This window comes from Apodemus sylvaticus, chromosome 20 (assembly GCF_947179515.1).
Source record: "Apodemus sylvaticus chromosome 20, mApoSyl1.1, whole genome shotgun sequence".
Taxonomy (NCBI): Eukaryota; Metazoa; Chordata; class Mammalia; order Rodentia; family Muridae; genus Apodemus; species Apodemus sylvaticus.
The window spans coordinates 903,272-930,665 of NC_067491.1; the positions used below are offsets into that span (position 1 = coordinate 903,272).

General features: G+C 53.3%; 1 protein-coding gene across 1 annotated transcript in view; it reads left to right on the plus strand.

Moving 5' to 3' along the window:
- Nucleotides 1–2,027: 2,027 nt before the first annotated feature.
- Gng7 (G protein subunit gamma 7) overlaps nt 2,028–27,394 on the plus strand; it is a 59,758-nt gene continuing 34,391 nt past the window's right edge. Inside the window, exons 1-2 of the mRNA XM_052165388.1 lie at nt 2,028–2,090; nt 18,213–18,267. The gene's annotated coding sequence lies outside the window, so the exon portion shown is untranslated. The remainder of the gene's footprint in view (nt 2,091–18,212; nt 18,268–27,394) is intronic.

The following is a 27,394-nucleotide window of genomic DNA, read 5'->3' on the forward strand; positions in this document are numbered from 1 at the left end:
GGGGTATGTGTGTGAGACCCTGTCTCAAAAAACCAATAGCTTGTGTTAGTTTAAGACAGTACCACTCTGGGGCTGGAGAGATGGCTCAGCGGTTAAGAGCACTGTCTGTTCTTCCAGAGGTCCTGAGTTCAATTCCCAGCAACCACATGGTGGCTCACAACCATCCGTAATGAGATCCGATGCCCTCTTCTGGTGTCTGTGTTCTCCCTGCTGTCGTGTGGGTCTGGGGCTCAGACTCAAGCTCTCAAGCTTAAGTCACAGCACCTCTGGATATCGAGCTGTGGTGCTGACCCAGCTCCATCTGTTTGTTTGCTTGTTTGTTTGCTTTTTAAAGGTGCATAATGGCTTTTAAGACAACAAGAGTCATAGGAACAGGCTGGTTTGGTGGCAGCCACACTTTTAATCCCAGTACTTGGAGGTGAATAGATGTGTGCATCTCTGTGAGTTGGTGATCAGCCTTGTCTACACAGTGAGTCTCTGTTTCAAACAAAAAAACGGGGCTGGAGAGACGACACAGCAGTAGAGAGCACTGGCTGCTCTTCCAGAAAACTGGGGTTTCATTCCTAGCACCCAGTCCCAAAGGATCCGATGCCCTGTTCTGGTCTCCGCAGACCACACACACACACACACACACAACCACATGCACGCACGCACAACATCCATACACATAAAATAAATAAGAATAGTTTTGGAAAAATAAAGCAAAATAATGTAAATAAGGAAATGGAATAGTCTAGGGCAGCATGGCAAGTTGACAAGTTCGAGACCAAGGGGAAGGGGGTGTGTCCATGGCGGGCAGCTCCAGCGCTCCCCCTGGTGGCCGCTGGGCGCAGTGCGGCCTTCTGAATCTACTTAGACTCATTCGCATTCGTAATTTTTGTGGATCTTGTATTGAATTACTTTTGGGAAATGTGTGTGTGTGTCTGTGTGAGCGTGTGTGTGTCTGTGTGAGCGTGTGTGTGACAGACAGGCTCCTTCAGGAATGACACGAGCCCAGGGAGCCACGCCAGCAAACTGCCCCTCACAGAATGTCGGTCCACACCAGAATCCTTAGTCACCCACCAAAGGGCCGCGCTGGTTTTTCCCTGGGACGATGGCCACCTGCAGGGAAGCTCCACATGTCTCTGAGGTCACCAAGAGAACCTGTGTGGAATGCAGACCCATGGACCTCCCACCACGACTCCCTGGTGCCACTGCACCCATTGGAGGTTCGAAGTTATCTTCTACTTACACAGTGAGTTCAAGGCCAGCCTGGGCAGTTTACCGTGACCCCGTCTGAAAATAAAAAACAAAAATAGATGGCTGAAGGTATTGCACAAGCCCAGTACTGCAAAAGCCAAAACACCCAAGTAACAGAGAATAGAAAAAAACTGGAGATCAGAATACAGAAATGATAAAAAACAAGCAAGTAAGAAATTAATAGTTCCTCTCTATTCTGGGTCCCTGCTCTGGATTCAAACTCATTCCTTGAAAATCACAAGGGAGCTTCCTGTCCCTGGCTCCCATGGGGTTTCCTGACTGGCCCCTGCTGTTTTGTTAGATCTGGGCTGAGATGGTGAGTTTGGTCGTGGTTTCTTATTGCTAAGATGATGCACAGCTGAGGATGAGTATTATCACAATATGGGATATAAATGTATGCAAACGTCATAATGAAACCCATTATGCTGTACAATGAATACACATCAAAAACTCAAAATAAACTCAAAACCCAAACAAGACAAGGCCCGACATAATACAGGCCTAACATTAAGCAGCTTCTCCTCAGAGAGGCCCCTTTCTCTGCACCATTGCCAATCTTTAGAAGCATAACCCCGCCCTCCAGCTACTGAATGGCCCGTGGAGGTGCCATTCCTGGGTTTGTCCCGCCCACTCGTGCCCGAACCCCCGCCCTACTCCCTCAAGGCTAAGCCTACCAGACTGTCGGTCCAAGGCTCCTCCTCTGGACCAACCTCCGCCATCCTGGCTTATGATTGGTCCGAATGCTACAGAGGCTCCGCCCCCTCGCAGGAGACCCCGCCCCATGGAAGAGCCCTCTCTAGGCCCCGCGGAACGTTTGGCTGTGCGGCTGCTGAGACACTGGCTGGAGGCAGGTGAGCTCGGCATGCTGAAGAGAGTCGGGGTGCATGGGGAAGAGTGGGCTGCCTGAGAGAGGACAGGGCAGTCCAGAGAAGTGGGGTGCAGTCAGAGAGGGTTGGGGTGCAGTCAGAGAAGAATGCGTTGCAGTCAGTTATGGAGGAATGGGGTGCAGCCAATTAGCGAGGAGTGGGGTACAGTCAGACAAGAGTTAGGTGCAGTCATATAGTTATGGGGTGAGGAGAGGGTAGTGTGGTGCAGTCAGGAGAAGTGTGGTGCAGTCAGGAGAAGTGGGGTACAGTTAGGGAGGAGTTAGGTGAAGTTAGACAACAGTGGGGTGCAGTCCAGATGGAGTGGGGTGCAGTCATGGAGGAGTGGGGCACTACCCATTTGCTGTCTGGTTGCACATGGCACCCACACCTTACAGACAAGGACATGGAGCAATGGAAGGTTCCTGTGTGTCCCTCTCAGGGACTCGGGGTACATAAGGGCTTAGATCTTGGGGTGCACAAGGCTCCAGTGACTGGATGACTGTTTCAGAAACTTCCTGTGGGAGTGTTGGGGGCAATAATGTTAAGGTGTGTGGTGGCTCTCCACTGCAGGGGGGGTGGTGAGGGGGTAGGGGTGAGGTGAGAGAGAGGGTGACCATGGCTGGGGGACCTCCTGTTATAGCACTGTTGCCAGGTGTCAGGGAGTCAGGCACCAAGTTCACTGGTTTGCGGCTGCAGACAGGTCTAGTGCTCTCAGTGGCTCTGGGACTCTGCTTTGGTATGTCACCTGCTGTTCCTCAATACCTGTTCCCCAAGAGGACAGTGGCAGCCAACCCTGGGTAGGCTCCCTGCAGCCTCTGCTGGGGAAGGTACGCGTGAGGCCTGTGCTGGTGCAAGCTGTCATAGAAAGACTACGAGGAATCTCCCTTAACCCCCCCATACCATCTTGGGGTGCAATGGTGGTGACAGGCATGCTCTCCCAGCCCTTAGGAAACTGAGGTAGAAAAATGGAAAGTTTGAGGCTAGCCTAGGCTACATTGTGAGTTCCAGGATAGCCACAACTGCATAGTGAGACTGTCTCAGAATCACCACAGTCAGCTTGCGGTTTAGTGTAAGAGCGTCTCTGAGCTTGGGTGACTCTGCTGTTCATGGAGCACTGGGTGACATCTAGGGACATGTGTAACTGCCTCAAATCAGGGAGGTCCTGGAGGGCAGTGTGTCCCCTAAAACGGCGCAGTGCCTCACGGGGTCCAGAGTGTCCCATGGAGAATGAACAGGTCCAAAGCCCATAGCCCAGAGGTGAGGGAAACGGCCTGTGATCCGTGCAGCCAGGTTGGAAGTATGTGGACTGGGATAGCGCCCAGGGGTGGAGCACCGGCCTAGAATCCCCCATGAGGCACTAGGGCTGGAAGCCGTGTCCATCTTCCTGCCTCAGGCTCTACGGTGCTGGGATTACAGGGCATTAGTTACCTCGTTCTTCCAGGTGGCTTGTTCTGCTTCGTTTTTGAAACACGGTCTCCTGTAGCTCAGGCTACCCCCAACTCTCTCCTGATCCTCCCGTCTCTGTCATGAGTGGCAGGACAGGTATGGGTCACCACACTCGGCTCTGTGTAGGTCACTCACACCCCAATTTCTTTTGCTTTGCTTTCCTTCCTTCCTTCCTTCCTTTCTTCCTTTCCTCGCTCTTACATCCCTTCATTCATTATTCTTCTCTTCCTCCTCCTCGTCCTCCTCCTCCACCTCCAAAGACAGGGTCACACTATGTAGCCCAAGGTGGTCTGGCACTCCTGTGCCTCTGCTTTCTGAGTGTTGAGCTTAATAGAGTGATGGTCACACTCAGTTCTGTGTGACTTTGAAATTGTGAGTGAAATGGGAGTCTGGCCACACCCACCGTTTGTTTCATGAGGGATCTTAGGGCCCCCCAGTGAGTCCACCTCGCCCAGGCGCGGGACACCCAGTGGACAGGCTCATCTTTCTCCACACAGCACAGAGTTGTTTTTTTGCTCTGACACACCAAGTAGTAACGGGAAAGGCACCCCCGCCAAGGCGCCTCTGTCCGGTTGTTGTCGCAGGTTTTTCTTTGTGACTGAAACAATTCTCACTAGGTTGGGGACATGTCCCAGCATGCACCAGGCCCCTGGTCCTGTCCCCAGTACCTCAAGAATATATCATAATCCCAGAAGCAGGTGGATCTCAATGAGTTCGAGGCCAGCTTGGACTACAGAGTGGGTTCCAGGCCAGCCTGGGTGACACAGTGAGACCCTGTCTCTGTGGGGATTGTTGGAGACCTTGGAACTTTCTAGAAAGCATGGCTACCACAGCCACTGTTTGATCCATTGTGGTTGACACAGGCTGGAAGTGCAGACCCTCCGCTTCCTCTCTGGCTGGCGTGACTATGACAGTGGTCCCACGCCTGAGTCCCCTAATGGCTGACCCTGGCAATTCCAGGTTCTTGTGACACCAATGCCAGGATGGAGGACTTGTTTCTGTTGCCTCCTGTCCCATTCCCACACCGGGAGGCAAAAGCCACCGTCTGTGACTGAGTAGGAGACCGCTCAGCCTGCTTCCTCCGGCTCCGCCTCCCTATGCTCCTGGGATACCCTGGAGTTCTGGTCCTGTCATAGTCTCCTCTGGTGGTGGGGGCTGGGGAGCAGGTCTGGGATGGGACATCGGAGAGCCTTCTAAAACGGCTGCCAAATTCTTCCTGAGGACTCAGCAAAGTGGATAATCTGATCACTTTTCTTGTTTTAAATTCGGGTCTGATTTGCATATTTTAAAATTCAAGATTTTTAAGTATAATAATTCAGGGTTTTCCTGAGCTCATCTCCGTGCAGCCATGATCCATCCATGACAGGCTAATGCCACATTCTCACCCCAGGAAGATGTCTCCTCTGCACCACACCACCCCAGCCCAGCACCCACAGATACACTTCCAGGCTCTGGTTTCTCCTGATTTGGACATTTCCATCCTGGAGTCACAGGCTGTGCGATCTTCTGCCCTGGTCTCTCACTGAGCTCCGTGTCCTTGGGTCCCTCAGAGCCTGGCTCTTGTTCACGGCTGTGTGGTATTCCACTGTGTGGACCGGCCATGGCGTATTTCCACCATCCATTTATAGTCACTTGGGCTGCTTCTGACTTTTGTTGTGAATTGTTATGTTGATTGTCCTGGTCATAATGACGTACTATACTGAACTTAGGCTTTTTTCTTTGTTCTTTTTGAGGGTGAAGGTGTGAATTTATCCATTCCCCTGCCGCTCGTCCTTCTCATCCCAAATCTCCTCCCCACCCCCAGCTCAGAGCCGTGTCCTCTTGCTGGGTCTAGCTGGTCAGCAGCTGATACACAGATCACAGATCAGCTTCCTAGCCTCGCTAGAACCTCGGTGGCCCTCGGAGGACCCTGACTAACACCCCACTGCCTCCTCATTCCCCGCCCACTGCCTCCTCATGCCTCGCCCCCAGCCAGGCGGAGCTTCCTGCTCCTGGTGCTCTCTGCTCTGAGAACATTCCTCCCTTCCCAGTCCAACAAAGGCACCTTGTCAGCCTGCTCTCAACCTCAGAACCTGTGCCAAGTCCCAGATCATGTGATCAGACAACTGTGTGCTTCTGTGTGTGTGGGGGTGGTATGTGGTGTGCATGTGTGTGTGGTGTGTGTGTGGTGTATGTGTATGTGGTGTGTGTGGTGTGTGTGGTATGGGGATGGGGGTACATGCATGTGTGTGTGTGGTGTGAGGGTTGGGGTTTATGTGTGGTGTGTGTGTGTGTGTGTGGTGTGGTGTGTGTGGTATTGGGGGGTGGGGGTGTATTGTGTGTGTGGTTTGTGTATGGTATGTGTGTGTTGGTGCATACATGTGTATATGTGGTGTGTGTGTGGTGTGCATGTGTGTGATTGTGTGCATGTGGTGTGTGTGTGCTGGTGCATGCGTGGGGGGGTGGGGGTGGGAGTGGTGTATGTATGTGTGGTGTGTGTTTGATATGTGTGTGCAGGTACATGCATGTGCATGTGCTGTGTGTGTGGTGTGCATATGTGTGGTGTGTGTGTGTGTGCAGTGGGGGTGGTGTGCATATGTGGTGTGTGTGTGTGTGTCCTAAGGGACACACTAAGTATGGCATTGACTTGCCTGCCATCCCAGCACTCGGGTCTCTGAGGCAGGGGGATCATGAGTTCCGTTCCAGATTAAGCTACAATGCTAAGACCCTCAGAACCCAGAGTGGAGGGCGGAGAGAGGCTCTGTGGGTCTTGCGTACTGCACCAGCGTGAACATGCGAGCCCAGATCTCAAGACCCTCACGATAAGCCACACATGGCCACACCGCCACCTGTGACCCCAGCACTGTGGGAGCTTCACTTTGGGTTCAGTGAGAAAGCTTGTCTCAAGGAAATTAGGTAGAGAGCTAGAGGGAGATACCCAGCGTCCTCCTCCGGCTCCATATATGTGCACAGGCACTGTGGACAGACACACATGCAACCCAGTGAAAGAATTGCTTTGGGGCAGAGAGGTGGGTCCGAGGCCCGGGAACGGGACCAAGCAGGAGTTCGAGATGGAGTACTACTTGGGCAGGTAAAAGACATGGCCAGAGCCCCCTGAGTTTCCCAGTCTCCTTCATGTCAATCTGGCACTAGCATCCTGAGTTGGGGTGTTTTGGGGGGCTCTCCTGGGCCTACTTGGTGCTGAGTCCCTGGACTCTGCTCTCATGCCAGCTGGGATAGCCACAGAGAGAATCCATCTTGGGCCGTTGTGTTCCAGCCTAACACTGCTTCGTTGAGTGCAGAACCTGGGTTGTGTGGATTTGCGCATGCATTGGAGCTTGTTTAGGGCTGTTTCTCCCTGCAGGCTGTTTTGCCCTCACCCCACTCTGGGACCATGAATACAGCACTGGTTTTGTTTATTTTTTAAGGGTGAGCGTTTTTATCTCTCTTGGTTTGAGAACAGCAAAGGAAGTGCCCAGCGGGGCCATTAGCCACCATCAAACCCACAGATCGCGTCTTCTCTTCTGTAGCCCCTGGAGTTTTCTTTGTACATCAGTGGGTCTTTTGAGGTGGCTTGGGTTTTGGGGACTCTGTAAAGATGGGAGTGGATGTGCCCAGGCTCTCCACCCAAGTCTCAACCTCAGGCTCAAGTTCCCCTCTGTCCTCTGTGTCTACTCCTGTGGAACCAGCCAGCTCCGGATACCTGTCTCTGCTTACGTTTTTGTCCCCATGGTGGGAGTGGCTGTGTGCCATGTCAGTTTGTCCTGATGGAACAGCCTTTGTGGCTGTGCACGGGACTCCCCTCTCAGTGCCCCTCGAGTTAGATGCTTGTGGGCCTCTGTACCGACCGGCAAAGCAGGTCCTGGGGTCTGGGGAGATGCCCAGTGCAGACGGGCACCTGACTTGCAAGTGTGAAGAGCTAAGTTCAAAGCCCCAGCACCCGTGTAGAGGCTGGGTGTGAGCGCACATGTCTGTGACCCCAGCATTAGAAGGGGAGAGACTGGTTGGAGAGATGGCTCAGTGGTTAAGAGCACTGACTTCTCTTCCAGAGGTCCTGAGTTCAAATCCCACATGGTGGCTCACAACCATCTACAGTGGGATCTGATGCCCTCTTCTGGTGTGTCTGAAGAGAGTGACAGTGTACTCACATACATAAAACAGGTGATCTCTGTGCTCATTGGCTGGCCAGTCTGGTAGAGAGACCCAGGCTATTTGACTATGAGAGGAAATGTCTAAAGAGGAGACTCCAAATAATTTCTGGGTCATTGGAAGAAAGTTGACAGAGAAGTGAAGACGGGGTCTGAAGGGATGGCGAGTGTGGTCTCAGGAAATGGAGCCCACAAGGGCTAGCCTGGGCTTCTCTGACAGACTGAAACTGTGCCCCTGTAATATGTTAATATGACTATTGTATATCTAATATGTTAATATTTTATTAAGCCAGTGACAGGATTAAGGGGCCCACAGGCAGAAAGCTGTAACGACTCAGCTGACTCCTGTAGGAACTGGAGGGGCCGTCAGCGGATGCTGTTGGTTCTGAGGCAGGGAAGGTGGCCTGGTGGAGGCTGAGAGCTATGACAGAAGACCTGGACTCCGCATGCAAACCTCCTAAGGCTGTGGCAAGTTAACGCCTGGTGGGCATCACATGCCCTGCAAGGTACTGAGCACTGTTTCTGCTGGGAGCTCCCCAGAGCAACAACAGGATCCCTGGTCACACATTATAGGAACAGGCTCACCCTTGATCCAGAAGGCAGACCAGGATCCCGGGCAAGGCTGTTAGAGGAGTAATTAAGTGGCCCTGTTTCCTCTGGGGCAGTGACACAGTTCTGTCCCTCCCTTCAGAGCTGACAGTGATTCAAGAGAGAGACTTGGGTGCTTTGGGGACATCAATGTGAGATCTCTATGTCTGAGTGTGTCTCCCTAGTGTCCCTCGTGAAAACCACCCCTCCAGCTGCAGAGCCTGACCTCAGGGCTGCTGGATTGGCACCATCAGCGCACGGCGCCCCACCCCCTGGAGCTGTAGGGGCTGTGGGCATCTTCCCAGGAGGGGCACCAGGAAGGGCTGTGGATGGAGGGGCTGTACAGGATGCGTAGAGTGGATTAGTCACTGCGCCGAGCCTGAGACGGACAGCTAGGAGGTTTCCTCGTGGCTTTAGGACTCTCGGTCCGTTGGCTTCTATTGCTTCTATTGTGTAAGGCAAGGCAGATACCTCCCTCACAGCCCACTCCCTACTCCAGGCTCTGCCTCCTGACAGCCTATCCGGCTATGATTGATCGATGGGTTCACCCATGGACAAAACGTTTGCTGCCTTGACCCTGTTACCTGCCCTCAGCGCCGTCAGTCAAACAAGCCACCCACACATGAGCCTCAGTGGGCGAGGGGAGCTGCATCTCCAAACCATGGCGGGATGTGCCGCATGCAGGAGCACAGCCTGAGGCCTGGTGCTCAAAGCAGCAGAAAGACCAGGGCTGGGAGCTTGGTAAGGGATGGAGCCCCAGCTTAGAATTCCCCCAGGGAGGAGCTGGGGCGTGGTGGGGCGGAGCCCTGGCCCAGCGTGCCTCAGGGTCTTCAGGTTAATGGCTGCTGTACTTTCTATTTGTGGTTTCCGTTCCTACAAGTTAGTCCTATCTATCTTGGTATACAGATTGCTGCCAGTTAGTTTAGGACTCGTTCTAATCTGCCATGAGGTCCTCTTACCTCTTTAGTACGTGAAGACCCTTTTTCCAAACGTGCCAACTCCTGCGGTGTCTCTGAGAACATTCTCAGAATATTTAATAGTTAAATGAAACCGGTTTCTCCGCACTGGGCACTGTGGACCCTACACTGTTCCAAGTGGTTCTTTGTGGCTGAGTTTGGTGGTGCACAGCCATCATGCCAGCACACCGGTCAAGGATGCAGGAGGGCCAGAAGTTTGAGGTCATCCTCAGCTGCATAGCCAGCTTGAGGCCAGCCTGAGCTACTCGAGACCCACTTAGACTTGCTAGTGTTGTCTTCAGCTCGGCGATTGCACACAGCCAGGTTCCCACAGCACAGGCGCTAGCTGCTTGAATGGAGATTGGCGCAGCTAAATTGGGCATGTTGTGTTCCAGAAGGGTATGGCCGTGCTGGTTGTGTCTTGTAGGATGATGTGTTTCCTCTGCGCTTGCGACTGTGTCTGAGAATGGTTCATTGAAGACCGTGTAGAGGGTTTGCAGCTGCCGAAGTCTGATGTAGTCTGTATAGCACTTTCTACGCGTGATAGTGTGACTATCCCCGAGTGTGTAAAACTCCAGATTTTTAAAAAGCCTATTCTCAACCAGACAGGGAGGTGTTGGCATACTTCTGTTTTAAGAGGAGTGTCACAGTATATATAACAGCATGGTGTCGTTTTCTAACCAGCAGAGTTCTCAAAAACACTCCATTTTCAAGCCCGGCTGAGTAGAGAAACTCTCTGAGAAATGGGGATTCTAACTAAGGACATCTGAGCAGCTCTTTGTGTATTCTGGACTGCCTGCCATTAAGGACTGCAGACTCACAGGGTGATCTGTGTCAGGCTGCATCAGTCAGCCAGCGCTGTGTAACAAGCAGCTCCAGCATCCCACATCTAAAACATCTGTTGCTTATCCAGAGAGGACATGCTCTCCTGGGTTAGGACTCCGGGCACAGTTTAGCAGGTCTTCTGTTTGGGCTCTTTGGGGTTTGCTGGATAGGTGCTGGGCTGGGGTGATGTCATGGACATCGACGGGAGATCACTGGAGAGGCTGTGGCCATGTAACCCAGGGGCCGCCGGAAGAGTCCCACCCTGAGGAGCTGTGACGTGACAGACAGCAAGTCCTCTCAATCTACGACGTCATTGTGACAGGGGGTCAGCGACTCACACAAGCCTGGAGCCAAACCTGCCCTTGCAAAGCATGGATCTGAACACTTCTTGAAAGACCTGGATTTAGAGTCGCCGGCAGCTCTTCTTCAGGTGCCCCACTGATGCTGGGTCAGTTTTCCGTGTAGCCGGGCTGCACAATTGGGCTATTGTGTGTGACCAGTGTCCTCTGGTGCTTCCAGAATGTCACACGTGGTGCTTTTCACTTGGAAAGAGTTGCTCAAGATGACCATTTAGAGGGAAGTTCACCTGTTAATTTATTGAACTCTCCTGGCTTGGGGGGGCGGCGTACAGGAAGTCCAGACAGAGTCTCTTGTAGGCCGGCCTTGAACTTCTGATCTGCCGGCTTAAGGCTCTGGAGTGCCGGGTGATGCGTGCGCTCTCAGCGGCTCTCACTGCCACGTGTCTGTGCTCTGGAGCAGGGCGGGGGACGGGGCGGGATGTCCCCAGATGGGACAAGAAAGGACGGCCACCTGGATGGTGCCTTTTGGTGGTGAGTTTCATCGAGATGAGCCCATAGCGTCCCTGAAACTCAAATGTCCCACGAGAAAAAGAAAGAGGTGCTTTAGTCCTCATGTGGGGAATGGAACCCAGATGACACATGTGTTAAGGGAATGTTCTACCCACTGAGTCCTAGCCCCAACCCTTTGAATGTATGTATGTATGTATGTATGTATGTATGTATGCACACACACATATATATGCAAATGTACATATAGATGTAACAGACATTTCTTTTTATTCCCTTGCATGGGTGTTTGCCCGCGTGTCTGTCTTGCTGCGTACAGTACCTGTGGTGGCCAGGAGGCAGTTGTTAGCAAAGCATGGATGCTGAGAGGCAAACTGGACCCTCTTCAGGGTCTGTGCCCTGGACCGCTGACTCTCCAGCTTGGCTTGGGGCTGATCTCAAGTTCCCTGGGGCTGGGCCACTCTGCCCTGCAGGACAGACAGCCCTCTAGCAGCATTTTCTAGACCTCAGAGGAGTGCTGGATGGGGGGCCACAGTCAACTCGCAGGCTGCACCTGCGTACACGCATCCCTGCTGCTCACGGTTAGAGCCCGCAGTCTCCGGGGTGATGGGCTTGACAGCCCTTCTTCTCTCAGAATCAAGGTGGCCGTCAGGATTGCATCATATGCCAAGCCCTGGAAGGCTCGTAACATACTGCGGAGTGTTGAGACCTCAGACACAGACTCGGATTGCCTCAAATGAAGGGTGGGGTGGGTGTCATTGGCCTGGGCTAGGTGGGAGCCAGGAACTGTGCTCAGCACCCTGCAGAGCCCAGGAGGGGGAGGGACCCCCGGGGACAGTGACTCTGCCATGAGAGTGGAAAACTAGCCATGCAGGGGCCAGGGCCGATAGCTCAGCAGGTTCAGTGGGTGACCTTGCAGAGTCAGTCCTGTGGGTTCCCAGTGCAGGCACGGGGCATCAGCCCCCTTGGACTGGCAGAGAGTGTGAGGGAATGACAACTCAGCCCCGTCACCAGGACAGTGGAGGACAGGAGCTTGTGGTGGATCTACTTGTCTGAGACCAAGCAGAGTCCATTTTGGATTTTTGAGACAGGGTGTCATGTAGCCCAGGCTGGCCTCAAACTTACCATATAGCACAAGTTGTCCCCAAATTTCTGCATCCTTCTGAGTGCAGGGGTTACAGGCAGGCCAGCGCCATTGCATCAGGTCTTTGTGCTGCAAACGGATCCTGGCTTTGTGTTTCCTGAGCTGAGCCCTGCGCTCACTGAGTGAGCTCCAGCTTCAGCTCCTTTGATAAGATGTGAGTTTTCCGTCTGTCCGTCCGTCCGGAGCTCTGAACTTCCTAGGAGACCAGGCTGAGTCCTCTGCGATGTCTCACAGGAGAAAGGTCCTGTTTCTCAGCTCTCCTGATGCCATCCACACAGTGGACGATCTGAGACAGCAGGGAAGGACCAAGTGTCACTGTGCCTTGGGGACCGTGACAGGAGCAAAGTGAAGGTCACATGTGACCTGTGGGCTCCGAGTTCTGATCAGATCTGCAGTATTGAATACAGTGGCTACAACGTGTTTCTGTTTGCTTCCAATACTAGGGTTTGAACCCAGGGCCTCATGCATGCCAGGGCCTCATGCATGCCAGTCAAGCAGTCTCCCACCTCAGGAGACAAACACAGAGGCAGGGGGATCTCTGTAATTTGGAGTCCAACCTGGTCTACACAGTGAGTTCCAGGACAGCCAGGGCTACAGAGTGAGACCCTTTCTCAGAGACTGAACTGAACTTTAGTCATCAGACTTGGCAGCAAGCTCCTTTACATACTGAGCCCTCTCACTGGCCCCCTTCTGCCTTTTATTTCTGACACAAAGGCTGGATCTGAACTCGTTCTGTGCTAAGGCTAGCTGTGGACTAGTCACCCTCTTATTTAAGAAGCTTGGGTTTATTGTTACTGGCTTTTTGTTTTGTTTTGTTTTAAACAGAGTCTCGCTATGCTGACCTCATATTCACAGCAATCCTCCTGCCTCAGCCTCCCCACTCCAACGTGCTAAGATGATAGGCTTGCATGGCCACCATTCCAGAAGCTTCTTTCTTTCGATAATTCTGATCGGTTCTGGCTTTCTAGCACTTTCTACCCATAAAGCGTCCATCTTCTTCCAGTCCAGCCCCAGCTGCACCCTCATGTGTGAGGGCACCGTGCTCCCCGATCCACCCTCAGATTCCAGAAGCTTCCTCTAGCACAGCCCCCTTGCATGGGGGACCATCTCCCCTACCTGTCTCCTCCGGGACTCACCCCTCTCTAATTTGCATATTCTGTTTTTAGCATCTTCTCTGATTTTATATAATCGGGTCATTAGGAGGCTGTCATGGGAACCAAAGGCTCCCGTTTCAAAGTCTCCTCTGGAAGTTAATTGTATGTCTTCTCTCTCCATCTCTTTTTAAATGAATTTTACACTTTGGGGTAGGCGAATAAGCTAATTGAGGAGCCCAAGGCAACGGCGTCTCCAGGACTCAGGACTTAGGATGGCCAGTCCCTCTCCTGGACAGTGAAGGGGACTCAGGGTCCGGTGAGTCCCTCTCAGCGCCTCATGGACAGTCTTTGATGTTGCCTGATCCACGGCCTGAGACGTGTGCTAAGGAAGGCCTGAGCAGAGGCTTCAGAAATGTCTGCTCTCTGGGAGCTTCCCAATAGCTTCCGCTCCGAGAGGCCTCCCCCCAGCGAGGGGTGGGGTCCCAGCTCTGCTGAGTTCTGCGGTGCATGGGGTTAGTTCAACCCCAGCATTACAGTGGAACACCAAAGGAAACCGGTATTGATAGGAGCCCACAGCCACAGCCGCCCTGATGATAAGCTGGGGTGTGTGTGTGTGAGATGTGTGTGTGTGTGATATGTGTGCCACATGTGTGGTATGATGTGTGTGTACTATACTATGTGTGTGTGGTGTGTGTGTCATGTTTGTGGTGTGTATGTGTGTATCATATGTGTGTGTCATGTATGTGATGTGTGTATGTGTCATGCATGTGTCATGTGTGTGGTATATATGTTTGTGTGCCATGTGTGTGTCATGTGTGTGTCATGTGTATGTGTGGTGTGTGTGAGATGTGTATATATGATGTGTGTGTGCCACGTGTGTGATGTGATGTGTGTGTGGCGTGCATGTATGTTGTGTGTGTCATGTGTGTGGTGTATGTGTCATGCATGTCATGTGTGTGTGGTGTGTGTATGTCATGTGTATGTCTTGTATGTGTCACGTGTGGTGTGTGTGGTATATGTATGTGTCATTTGTGTGTGGTGTGATGTGTGTGTGATATGTGTGTGTGGTGAAGTGTGTGTGTGTGTGGTGTGTATGTGTGTGTGTATGTGTGTGTGTGTGTGTGTGTGTGTGTGTGTGAGTGTTCACCATCAGGCATCTTTACAAGGTGACTGTGGGTCCTCCACGCACCTCTTGCTTTGGACACAGCCTCTCTTTACATTTAGTCGTTTCCCTCTGTTTCTGCAGTGTGTCTGCTCACGCCTTGGTGAGTGCCTGGGTCAGAGGATGACTCATGGGGGGTCGATTCTCTCTCCACCACGTGGGTGGGTCCCAGAGATTAAACTGGGTTGCCCATCAGGCTTGGTGACCCCAAGCCACTGTGGAGGTGTCTGTCTCCACACAGCAGTCACTGTGGGGTGACTCTTCCCTCTGGATCCTGGGGTCTGTCACACCAGGGGAGCGCCTGGTGTGGAGTTAGTGGAAGCCAGGGACTTGCTGAGTAGTTGCAGGGCCGGAATGCCTGGTACCCCAGGGAGACCCCATCTTGACCGTGTGTTGAACTCCATTGCCTCCCTAAGTGGAGACAGCTGCAAGGGCCCTGCTGGCCACAGGCTGGACGGTGGGGACAGGGATGTTCCAAAACAACGGGAAGCTGGGCACCGTGGACGCGCCATTCCAGCACGCTGGGAGTTGATGGTTGGCATTCAGTCCATATGTTCAACCGTCCTTCTGCCCTGACCACTCAGGGCTGTGACACAGCCGTCTCCGGGCTTCCCCAGACCCGACACCCTGGTCCCTGGTACTTCAATGCTGCCTTGCCTGCACCCCGCACCCCATCCAGAGTGGAACCGTCACCCTCTGCTCTCTGCCTTGGCAATCAGTGTTCCTGGGTGACATATTTAGATGGTTGCTATGGTGACGATGTTGACAGCTTCATGTGGCACAAAAGAAGGGCCCCGCTTTGCTATATCGAGCCTGCGGGAGACCGGTGCCCGAGCCACGTGCCCATGTCAGCGTGGGAAGGGAAGGGGGCTCAGACAGCCCATCCCACCCACTCGCTCCCTGAGGAGGAGCTGCAACCTGCTGGAGAGGTATGCCTGTCACCTTGAGAGATGCTCAGGGAAGAACAGTCTCATCTGAGGGTGACTGTGTCTTCCAGGGGACACTGGGCCCAGCTCAGGAAGCAATTGGGGGCGGGGAAGGCATCTTCAGAGCCCAGAGCACACACTGAAGACGTCCCAGGACCGTGCGCACAGCGCCCTTGGGCTCATCATTTGGAAAACTGAGAGTCCTAGGTTCAGCTCCTGTTGTTGCTATAACACAAGCAACTTAAGGGACAGAGGGGGTTTCCTCTGGCTGCACTTCTGATGTCCAACCTGGCAGGAAGGGCGTGGCAGGGCGAAGTGGGCAGGGTTCGCAAAGCAGAGAGAGGTGAACACTGGGGCTCCTTCCTCCTCAGCCCAGGACCCCAGCCTGTGTGACCACAGTCAGGGTGGATCCCACGTCAGTTAACCAGGTACAGACTTCCTCTCAGATGGGTTTGTCTCCTTGTTGATCCACTGTCACTGACAAGATCACCCTGAGACAGGAAGATAACTGAGTTCCAGACTGGGCTTCAGAGTGGGACGCCAGTTCCAATAAACCAGCAGATGCGTGATCGATGGGCCTTCCTATGAATAAACAGTTGTGTGAGTTTCTCTAAAACAGCCTATTCCCAAGGTACACTGGGCAGGGCGTTTTGTTTGTTTTGAGACAGGGTTTCTCTGTGTAGCCCTGGCTGTCCTGGAACTCACTCTGTAGACCAGGCTGGCCTCTGTAGACCAGATTTCGTTCTGCCTCCTTCGTGCTGGGATTAAAGGCGTGCGTCGCTGCTGCTGCTGCTGCTGCTGCTGCTGCTGCTGCTGCTGCTGCTGCTGCTGCTGCTGCTGCTGCTGCTGCTGCTGCTGCCACGCCACGCCACCACCACCACCACCTGGCTTGCCTTTTCAAGCACCTTGTTTTGAAAAGGTCGGTTGATGGGAAGATGAAATTTGGGGCCATGGCTGTTGGGACTTAAGTCAGCTAAAAATGTACTTAATTTTTTTAATGGGTCTGACTGGGACTCGTGGCAATGCTCAGTGTTTAAAAGCTCATGGTCCTGCTTCTGAACTGGAGTTTGGTGCATGGTCCCCACAAGGATCCCTGACATTATTCCCCGGGGCTCTGATGCCCCCTGCTGGACTTTGAGGGCGCTGCATGCACTTGGCCAATCTCTGCGCGTGGCTGTGCGTGAACACGTGTTTATTTGTTTGTTTGTTTTGGTTTTTTCGAGACAGGGTTTCTCTGTGCAGCCCTGGCAGTCCTAGAACTCACTCTGTAGACCAGGCTGGCCTCGAACTCAGAAATCTGCCTGCCTCTGCCTCCCAAGTGCTGGGATTAAAGGCATACGCCACCACCGCCCGGCTGAACATGTGTTTGTAAGAAGTTTTCTCACGGTCATCTCCTGACTGTGCCCGCTCAGTCTCCACGACGGGACCCTGGGTGATGTCGGGGACACGCGGGCTGTTCTAGGCGTGGAGTGGGTGGAGGTCCCAGATGCTGCGGCCGGGGTCTGGAGGGTGGAGGGCTGAGGGGGGCTTCTCAGTGTCTCTGCGGGGTGTCTTCTCAGGCCCCTCCAGCAGCCCTCGCTCTCAAAGACGATACTCTCCTGCCCACTGCAGACAAGGGTGGGAAGGGGTGGAGTCAGCGCCCAGGGAACAAGGAGGGTTGTCCGTCCGGTGTCATCTGCAGGGAGGCCAAGGGGACCTGGAGTCGTCTGAGATTGATGAGATGGAGCGCGGGCAAGGGAGACACACAGCATGCACCCCAATTTATCCTAGAAGACGCTGACCAGTCTGTGTCTGAGCACGTGTGAAACTGAGTTTCCCGAAGTGTGATGCTGGACCCAGGGCCCCCACCCCCGAGTGTTATTTTATAGACGCCACCATCGAAAGACACTTTATCTCACGGAATCTGGACCTCTAGCCACTCAGGGGCATGTTGTTCCAGATCTGGCTCTTTATCACCCATCCAGTCGCTGCCTGGGCTAACCTCGGAGCCTGCAAGGTTCCGGCTGCTTCCTGCAGCGACGCTGCCACCTGCAGGCAGTGGCCGGGATCACAGCTGCCTGTGACATGCAAAAACTCAAGGAAGGTGGTGTTTGGGTAAAGCACTCTCCCAGAATGCACCAGGCCCAGGGTAGCCCCAGCACCACACAAGCAGCCTAGTAAGGACAAAAAATAAAAAATAAAAAGGGCAGCATGTGATTTCAGCAACGAAGAGGAAGCTGGGGCAGGAGGATTGTTAGTCTGAGGCCAGTCAGAGCTACATAGTGAAATCTCGTTTCAATAAAATAAAAATAAAAATAAGGGCTGGCTAGAGGGCTCAGCAGATGAAAGGGTCTTGCTGTCAAGCCCGAGGTCATGAGTTTGAGTTTCAGAACCACCACCCCTCTCTCGATGGACAGATAGATAGACAGACAGACAGACAGATAAATGTACAGAAAAAATAACACGAAAACAGTCTGGGGGAATACAGGGGTTTGGAGAAATAAACCCAGAAGTCTCTTTCCCTATGAATTATGTTGGGCAAGTTCATCATTTATTGAGCGCCCCCTGTATACAAACTGCTTTGTAGAAATGACCTGGTTTAGTCCTCAAAGAGGCTGTGAGTGCCCAGCGTGCCTGTGGCTGGAGATCTTCACGCGGGCTCCCGCAGCAGCGTAGGAGAGGCACACCGTGAACTTGAGCAACCAGGCAGAGGCCAAGTGCAGCCCCGAGATGGGTAGTCCCCTGCCTCTACCCCCCTGATCCTCTCTCCAGTTCTGCAGACAAATATCTCATACTCACCCACTCCCACCCGCAATTTCCCTTTCAAATGCGCGGGAGATTAATTATGAATTCCGCCTCATCCTTTTGGCAAATTGCTGTTCCCATCAAGCCGCCCACACAGGCACCGAAGCCCACAGTTTGTCGGGGCCTCCGGAGCAGCTGGCTGAGGGTTCTGTCGCTGCCTGGGCCAGGCGTGACCTCCCGTCCACACAAACCCAGACACCAGCCTGGCACTCTGCGGTGCCAAATTAATGGACGGTGTTTCTCTTCTAGGGTGTGAAGCCTTCCTATTGGAACCTCGGTGTTGGGACGGTGGGACTCGGTGCAGGTAGGTGCTGTGCTCGGTGGTTTGCTCGAGGCTTGGGTCGGAGAGGGGCGTCAAGGTGGCTGTGGGGGCGTCGGGCTGTCCAGGATCGTGCAGAAATGAGTCTTGGTGTCTGGCAACAGGGTGTGGGTGTTCTGAGGGAGACCATGGTGCTTTATGAGGTGATCTCGACCCCAGACAGGGTCAGGGTGCAAAGGTCACAGCCATGCAGTCAGCCTCTCCACTGTCTTGGCTCCACCCTAAGATGCTTTAGTCGGGCGTTCCGTTTCCCACAACCTGTTTTGCGCAACAGTTTCCCACATGTCATGTTTCCTGCGCCTCATTTCCTGAACTCATGGATTGAGGATCTGTTCTTAGACCTAAGAGCTGGAGGTGTTTGGTCGTGATGTGAGTTTGAGATTTGACTTTGTTTTCTGTGCCCCTGAGGAAATATCCAAGATTGATGCTTTGTACAGAAAGATTTCTGTTCTAACAGTCCTGTTGAAACTTTCAGGGTTAGTCTGTTTCAGTGCCTGTGTCAAAGCAGCCAAGGCTGCAGCTGCTTCAGAAGGAAAAGGGGTTGTTGAGGCTCGGATCATCTTAATCTGATTCCTGTGACTGTTACAAACTACCTGAGGCTGGAGCCATTATAAAGAAAACATTTGTTCCGAGTTCTAGAGGCATGGATCAGGAGGGAGGGCAATGTGTTGTGTTGGAAAGATCACATGGCAACAGACTGAAACCAGGTCCTTGCTTTTATTGTTTTGTTTTGAGACATTGTCTCATTATGTTGTCCTGGCTGGCCTGAAACTTGCAGGAATCCTCCTGCCTCTGCCTCTTGAATGCTAGGGCTTGTGCCACTACCTGGCACAGCTTTCCTCGATCTGTGGCCACACATTCTCTCTTGGAGACCCTTGAGTGTTGGAATTAAAGAAATACCCACCTCAGGACTGAAGATGGCTCAGTGGTTACATCACCAGGTGCTTGCATCCACCAGGTGGAACCAGAGGGCCCAGGTTCAAGTCCCAGCACCCACATAGGGGCTCCCAAGTGTCTATGACTCCAGTTCTGGAGGAAAACCGATGACTCCCCTTCTGGGTGCTTAGGGTACTGCACACACATGCACAGACACACATCCCACTGAAGATATAATAAATCATAAGTATATTTATGTCCGTATGTCTGTCCCAGTGTTAAGAGTATATTAGAAGTCACCAGAATGTAACCAGACAAAGGCTTGGGACTGGGCACAATCACACGCTCCTGTCTCCCAGCACCTGGAGGTGGGAGCAGGAGGCCAAGGTCATTCGCAGCTACAAAGAATTTGAATTTAAGACCAGCCTGGGTCACCTTTCACTCTGTAGACCAGGCTGGCCCCGAACTCAGAAATCCACCTGCCTCTGCCTCCCAAGTGCTGGGATTAAAGGTGTGCGCCACCACTGCCCGCCATCTTTCTCTCTAAAAGTTAAAGTAAAATTTAAAAGGTCAGTCCAGCTGGGCTGTGGTGACACACACCTTTAATCCCAGCACCCAGGAGGCAGAGGCAGGAGGATCTCTGAGTTTAAGGCTAGCCTGGGCTACACAGTGAGTGCCTTTCTAAACAACAAAACATTAAATTTGGCTTTAATGTTGTCAGGGGACCCTGTGTGACATCAGAGCATACCAGGGCAGGTGTGACTGGGGAACCCCTGATGTGGGGCAGACATGAGGCTGAGGGTGGCACTTAGGAGCATAGTGACACCTCCATTTCTGAGGCCCTGACCTTGGGGACCTATTAAGGGGACCTTGATATGAGAACTTTTCTGTTGCAGAAGAAGCAGTCTTTGTCTCAGGAGCTCCTCACAGAGTGAGCTGCAAGAAAACTCCTAATTTTTTTTTATTCTTTCTTTGTGTCTTTTTGATATTTTAAGACAGAATCTCTATGTAGTCCTGGCTGCCCTGGAACTTGCTCTGTAGACAATGCTGGTCTCTCAGTTCAGAGATCCTCCTGCCTCTGCCTTAATCCCGAGTACTGGGATTAAGGTGTGCACAACTACGTCTTTAAATGTTTTAATTTTAATTTTATGTGCATTGCTGTTTTGCCTACATTTGTGTCTGAGTGAGGGTGTCTTGTCTCCTGGAACTGGATTGATGGGTGTTTGTAAGCTGTCATGTGGGTACTGGGAACTAACCAAGATACACTGTGAGAGCAGCTGGTGTTCTAACCACTACTCAGTTCAGTCCAGTGCAGGCACTTAAAAAAATAACTACATGTACTTATTTGGGCAGTGCGCATGTCCTAGAGCATGTATGGAAATTCGCGGGACAATTTACAGGAGCCGGGCCTCTCCTTTCCCGGCTGGGGAGTCGAACTCAGGTCTTCAGGGCTTGGTGGCTAACGTTTTTTTTTATTGCTGAGCCATTTCCCTCATCATTTTGTGCACGTTTATCGGGGGATAGCAAACAATGTCTGCTGTTACCACGTGTGACCACTAGGGGGCAGAGGAGATCCGTGCGTTTCTGCATGGCAGCCAGCAGGGGAGGCGTCAATGTGTGTGTATCTCAGACAAAGCATGGAGAAGGAAAGGTAGAGGCCCACTCCGCCGCCCACGATCCTGGGGTGACAATCACTACTCCATGTGCCCCCCAACTCCATGAACAAAACGAAGCTGGAGAACATGTGGCGACCCAAAGCAACAGGGGGTGGGTGGGAAGTTCCTGTCACAAAGTCGGAGGACACAGTTAGCTCAGCGCTCCACAGGCCCGGGGATGACAGGGAAAAATGTGTGGCCTGGCTGAAGATCTTCACAGGAACCCTCTCCATTAAACCTTGATACTCAGGGGACCCCCGTGAGCACGGAACCTGGAGCGGCCCCAGCACAAGGTGCTTCTCTTCAAGTTCCCATTTTTCATGCAGTTTGGGGACATGACTGGTGCCTTTTGTCAGGAGTTGCCCTGGTGCAGGTGGCTCAATCTCTGGCTTCCAGCTAGAGTTGGCTTACACACACACATACACACACACCCTTGGTTGGTCACCCTCTGGGTCTGTCCCAGGTGTGTTAAAACTGTGCTGTTGTCACCAGATCTCTGCGGACAGGCTGTCCTGGGAACGCACTACCAAGAGAAAGGTCTTTGGTGCTTGACTCACAAGGTCGCAGCAGCTGCCAGAACACCAAACACGGCCAGTGCTGTGTCACATGTGTGTTCACTTTGGGACTCACCGGGAGTGTCCCCTGATGTGGCCCATGACGCCTAGAACCTTCTCCTTTCGTGGTCTGCAGCTCATAAGTCCACTTGGCCAACAAGATGTGTTAGTGTGATCCTACCCCACGCGTCAGGGGATTCTAGGTGACATCTGGGGACAGGTGATATTGTCACTCTGGGGGTGCTTCTGGCTTGAGGGTGGAGGCTGCGGAAGCTGCTGTGTGTCGTCGGTTGGGTCAGGGATGCCCCGCAGGAAACAGCTCTGAGCAGTGTCCCCCAGCACCCGGGGACACTGATGCTTAAACATCTGCTGGGGTAGAATTCGTCACTTTGTCTCTGGGGCGGGGGGACTGACCCTAGTTTCCCTCATGGCTGAGTGTGTGGGTCTCCTCAGTGGGAGCAGGTGGTTGAGTGGCAGAGTCTCCAGGGTCCCTGAGAACCCCTAAGCATCTGTGCTGAGGACAGGCTGCCCCCCTTGCCCATCAGACACAGAGTGTGGCTCATGAAGACCCTGACCCAGAGTGACCCAGCCCCGGACACCCACAGCGCCCTATTGTATGGAAATCTCACCTGGCCATGGAGGAAGCCTCTCCATTGTTTGAGACTCAGTCTCCCATAGCCTAGCCTAGCTTCAGATACTCTTTATTTAGCTAATACTGATGTCAGGCTCCTGATCCTCCTGTCTGCACCTCCTGAGTGCTCTGTGGCAGGCGTGTGGCACATGCTAGGGACAGAGCCCAGGGCTTCACGAATGCCAGGCGACTGAGCTACAAGGACCCCACCAACCAAGCTACAAGCACCTTACTGAGCTGCACCCCCATCTCAGGATCATTTTTATTTTCTGCAGTGCCCTCTGGTGCCCCTCCAAGCCCCAGCAAGCAGCTTAACTCCTTGAAACCCCATGTACCCAATTTACCATTTGAACATCTAGACCCAGAGAAGCCTGCCCAGAAAGAACTGGAAGTTTCTTCTGCAGCGGATGCTGTTGCTAAGCAACCACCTGAAGCATCAGCTTCTCCACCCCGCCCCCCCAGTGGTGCTGATGCAGGAATAGGTCATTCTTGGATTTGCTGGTCCCCCAGCCTCTGTTGACTCACTGCACATGGGGGTGACAGTCGTGTCTGATGATGTGTCGGGGGCGGTAGGGACACCGCAGAGGCTAGACACAGCTCACCTGCAGTGGGTGGAAGGCATCCCACAGCACCCCAGGTCCACGCCAGTGTCTGCAGAGCTGGCCCCTTGCCTTGACTGAAGGTTGTTCTTATTTGTGTGTGGGAGGGGGCATGCAGCACCGACAGCGGCCAGAAGGGGGCATCGGATCCTCCAGCGCTGGAGTGGCCACGTGGAGCCTCTGCAAGAGCCGGTAGGGCTCTTCCGCTCTCAGCCATCCGAGAATCCCTGCTTGGGCTTCTTACATTACCGCCACTGCTGCGTTCTTGGGTTTAGGTCACAGCGGCTGCTGGGTCCCCCACCTGGGAAACACACCTGGTTGATCCATCCTGCCGTGCCGCCAACCTCTTACCTCCCCTCATTGCTCATGGTTCAGGGACACCCTAAGGTCCAGGCAGCAGAGCACAGACAGCCCAGCCTGCAGCCTGCACAGGTGTCTGCTCCATCCCAGTGTGTGTGTGCATGTATACGTGTGTACATGTGAGTGTCCGTGTGTACATGTGTGTGCGTGTATGTACATGTGTGAATGTGTGTGTGCACGCATGCTTGTGTGTCTTCGTGCTGTTTGTGTGCTGGGCCTCTGTCGCCTGATTTTTATCCCAAGTTATCCATGAGAGAGGAATTCTCCTTACTAGCTTGGAATGGAGAGGTGGCTCAGTGTATGGAGTCTTTGCTGGCTGGGCTAGTATGAAGACATGAGTTCAAATCTCCAGCCTGAATGTAAAAAGCTGACTGCAGCTAGAGCCTGTGGTGGTTCCCAGCCAGTACTGGAGAGGTGGAGGCAGGAGGATGCCTGGGATCCTAGCCAGACAATCCAGCTTAACAGATGAGCCCCAGGTTTGCTGAGACCCCCAAGAAGCAACTTGGGGTTGACAGCTGAGGTGGAGGAGAGAGGCTGAGGAGCCTCCGGTGGCCCTGGGCAGGACCGAGCTTGAGGTGGTAAGGACAGTGAATGGAGCCTCTGTGCCTGTCCTGGCCCAAGGAGGAATAAGGACTCCATGAGGCTTCCCAGGCTGAGTCAGCTGTGAGCCTCCTGCTATGCCACACTGAGCTGCGTCAGAACCGTGCTGGCACACGGCCTCCCATGACTCAGGGAGCCCAGGAGTCCAGCAGCAGCAGAGGGACAGAGAACAGGGCAGGTAGGGGTGGATATGGGCCTTGAAGTCAGAGACTCTGGCTTTCCTCAGAGAAGGTGGAGAGAGACGCAGCTGTGGGGACTCCCGGCACACACACGCCACGCTGGAGACATAGTGACTCCTTGTTGTTACTGCTGCGTGGGACCCGCTTGGTCTCAAGGGTAAGATGTCTTGGACCCTGCAGGGCACTGAGCAGCTCCAGGCTAGGTCCAGCCTGGATAGCATGACAGCCACAGTGTCCCTAGAAGTCCTTCTGGAGTCCCCTGGAAGGAAGAGTCAACCTTGGTCAGACCCCAGAGACCAGAAAGGTGACTTTTCTAGAGGAAGTGACATTAATATTCTGGTCCTGATCATGGCAGTTGGGAGCCATTCTAGTCTTATGACGAGAGAAATCTAACATTCCTGACTGGAAAACCAGAAAGTGGAGGCTCAGAGTGGCTAAAGGGTGACCTTGGCCTAGGTCCACAGACTACTGGGGACAGAACGTGTCCTCCCTTGTTCTGACCTGTGGAGACATCGAGTCATCTTGAACCCACAGGTGTTGGCTGAGCTGGATACCGGGTCAGGTGAGGGATGTGGGGAGTTTAGAAAGCCAATAGGAGCCATGTTTCGCTTTTTATTTTTTATTTATTTTTTATTTAAAGACAAGAGTTTCTTTGTGTAGCCCTGGCTGTCCTGGAACTAGCTCTAGACCAGGCTGGCATTGAACTCACAGAGATCCACCTGCCTCTGCCTCCCAAGTGGTGGGATTAAAGGTGTGTGTCCGCACCACAGGGCTTCATATTTCTTTTTAAATGTTTTTTTTTAGATTGATTAATTGTTGTATACAACGGTCTGCCTGCATATGTCTGTAGGCCAGAAGAGGGCACCAGATCTCGTTATAGGTGGTTGCTGGGAAATTAACTCAGGACCTCTGGAAGAGTAGTGGGTGCTCTGAGCCGTCTCTGAGCCGTCTCGCCAGCCCAGTGTTTCTCTCTTTAAATCCATGGCAACACACTCGAGGCACAAACTGCCTCACATACACCGGGTGTTAGCTCAGGAGCACCGAGCTCATCTGTAAGGAAGCGCCGCCCCCACCATCACCTCTGGAATTTTCCATCCCCCCACCCCCACCCCCAGCACAGAAGCCCTGTCCTCTTGTCAGGTTCCATCCTCTCCTGATCGTGTCCCTGGGTCCGAGGACTCCCGGGACATCCTAGGAAGTGGATCCAGGTGTGTGGCTGTGCGTCCGGCTCTCTGAGCTTCGTGTCCTTGAGGTCCCTCCGAGAACAAATGTTCAGGGCTTTTCTCTCACGACCAGGGAGTCCAGTGGGCGTGGACTGTGTCTGTTGATGGACACTTTGGGTTCTGGTTTCTGGCTTCCAGGAACCACGTTGCTATGGAGACACGACGGGCTGTGCAAGCCCGCGTTCCCAGAGCCCTTGCCAATCACCACTCCTGGCTCATCTCGATACCTGTGTCCCCAGACACTGGACCCTGTGTGTGGGTGGCTGAGCCTGAGAATACATCGGTGGACCAAGCTGTCGCTTGCCACCTCCACCGGCCTTCACAGCTGTGTGAAGAGTCAGCTTCACACTTCAGTAGCTGCACCTGGCGTGTGAAGCCTCGGATGCACGTGTAACCGGGGACCCAGTCACCCTCGCGGCTGCGGGTCCTGCTCTCCGCTCCCCTTCCCAGAATCGACTGGTTCCGCATCCTCAATTTTTACTGTCTGTCTCTGTCTGTCTCTCTCTGTCTCTCTCTTTCCCTCTCTTCTCTCCCCCCCTTCCTCCCCCAACCCCCAGGCACAGATGAGGTTGAACTCTTGGGGAAATGGGTCCAGCTCCACTGAGTTCACATATGATGTGAGGAATTAAAGATCAAAAACAGTAATGCTAAGGAAATGGAGCCCAGTCTCTGGTCCACAGAACCTCACCCCATGCCACCTCTGCTCCCTGTGTACCCCCCACCTCCCCCTCTGTGGGCGCTCTGTGACCGCAGACCTGATTCAGCCTCAGCCCACATCAGGACAGCCTTGGCTGTGGGAACAACTCAAGCCACCAGATAACAGGATGTCAAAAAAAAAAAAAGACAATTGAGAAAATAATGTAAATTAGAGAGCCTCGGGGGCAGGGCCTGAAGACAGAGCACCCCCCAGGCAGGCAGGGGCCTGGCTTAACCCCATCACTGGGGAGGTCAGCTCAGAGTCATCCTCCACTGAATGGGTAGTTCAAATCCAGCCTGGGCCACATGAGACCCTGTCTCAAAAGAAAGTCATATGCACAGAGGTCCCCACAGCAGCTGGACTTTTTAGTCTGTGTGGACAGTTATGTGCGGCCCAGGGCTCCCCTGCTGCTGCAGCAGCTGGCTGTGTGCACAGCAGATTTCCTTGCTGAAACTTGGCAACCTTCCTGGCTGCACCTGTCACTTCAGGTAACTCCAAGCCTGATTCCTGGTTTCTCTCTCCCTCCTCCATCTCAGTGGGTGGAGTGCTCCCCTAGCATGCACAAGGCCCTGGGCTCTGTCCCCAGGTGTGATTGGACACACCTGTTGTCCCTGTACTTGGGAGGTTGGAGGCAGGAGGATTAGCATCAGCTACATGATACCGCATATCAGAAGTGCACAAACAGAATTGGGCAGTAGCGGTACACACCTTTAGTGCCAGCACTTGGGAAGCAGAGGGAGGCAGTTCTCTGAGTTCCAGTCCAGCCTGGTCTACAGATCGATTCCAGGACATCCAGAAACTTACCCACTCAAGAAACCAAAAATGGAGGAGGAGAAGGAGGAGGAGGAGGAGGAGGAGGGGGGAGGAGGAAGAGGAGGAGGAGGAGGAGGAGGAGGAGGGAGGAAGAGGAGGATGTGGAGGACAAGGAGAAGGAGAAGGAGGAGGAGGAGGAGGGCTGGAGAGATGGCTCAGTGGTTAAGAGCACAGACTGCTCTTCGAAAGTCCTGAGTTTGAATCCCAGCAACCACATGGTGGCTCACAACCATCTGTAATGAGATCTGACGCCCTCTTTTGGAGGGTCTGAAGACAGCTACAGTGTACTCACACATAATAAACAAACAAACAAATCATTAAAAAGAAGAGGAGGAGGAGGAGAAGAAACAGACAGGACAGACAGATGAGACTTGGTTTGCAGACATGGGTTCTGAGATCTCAGAGGGGTCAGGTGTGTTCCTGACTAATCCTGCACAGAGAGGCATGGCTTGTTCTTTAGGTGACTGTGGGTCACAGATTCTCTTAGGGTAAAGGGAATCCTCCAGCCACTTCTGGTTTATGTGACACTGGGAGTGGAACCCAAGGCTTCTTGCGCTCTGGACAGGCATGCGCTCCACCCACAGAGCATCAGCCTTAAAATATCGTTCTTCCATTGCATCATTAAATTTTGATTTTTTTCTTTTTTGATACTCTCCGTGGGCTCCACACAGCCTGGGACCCATGATTGTGATCAGTGTTAAATCCAAAGGTGGTGTGTGTGAACGTGGCCACCAGGGGGCAGCACGCCCCACCGCTGGCCTTGCTCTGGCCGGGTCTCTGCAGCCTGAGTCCCACAGTCTAGACGCTGGCTGGGCGGAATTCCTCTCCCCTGAAGTCAGCTCTGTCATCCTCCCCAGTCTTCTGTCTGGCCATGCATGGGCTCAGGAGGGCTGGGGAGCCCTTGGGGAGACTTCAGGACAGGGGT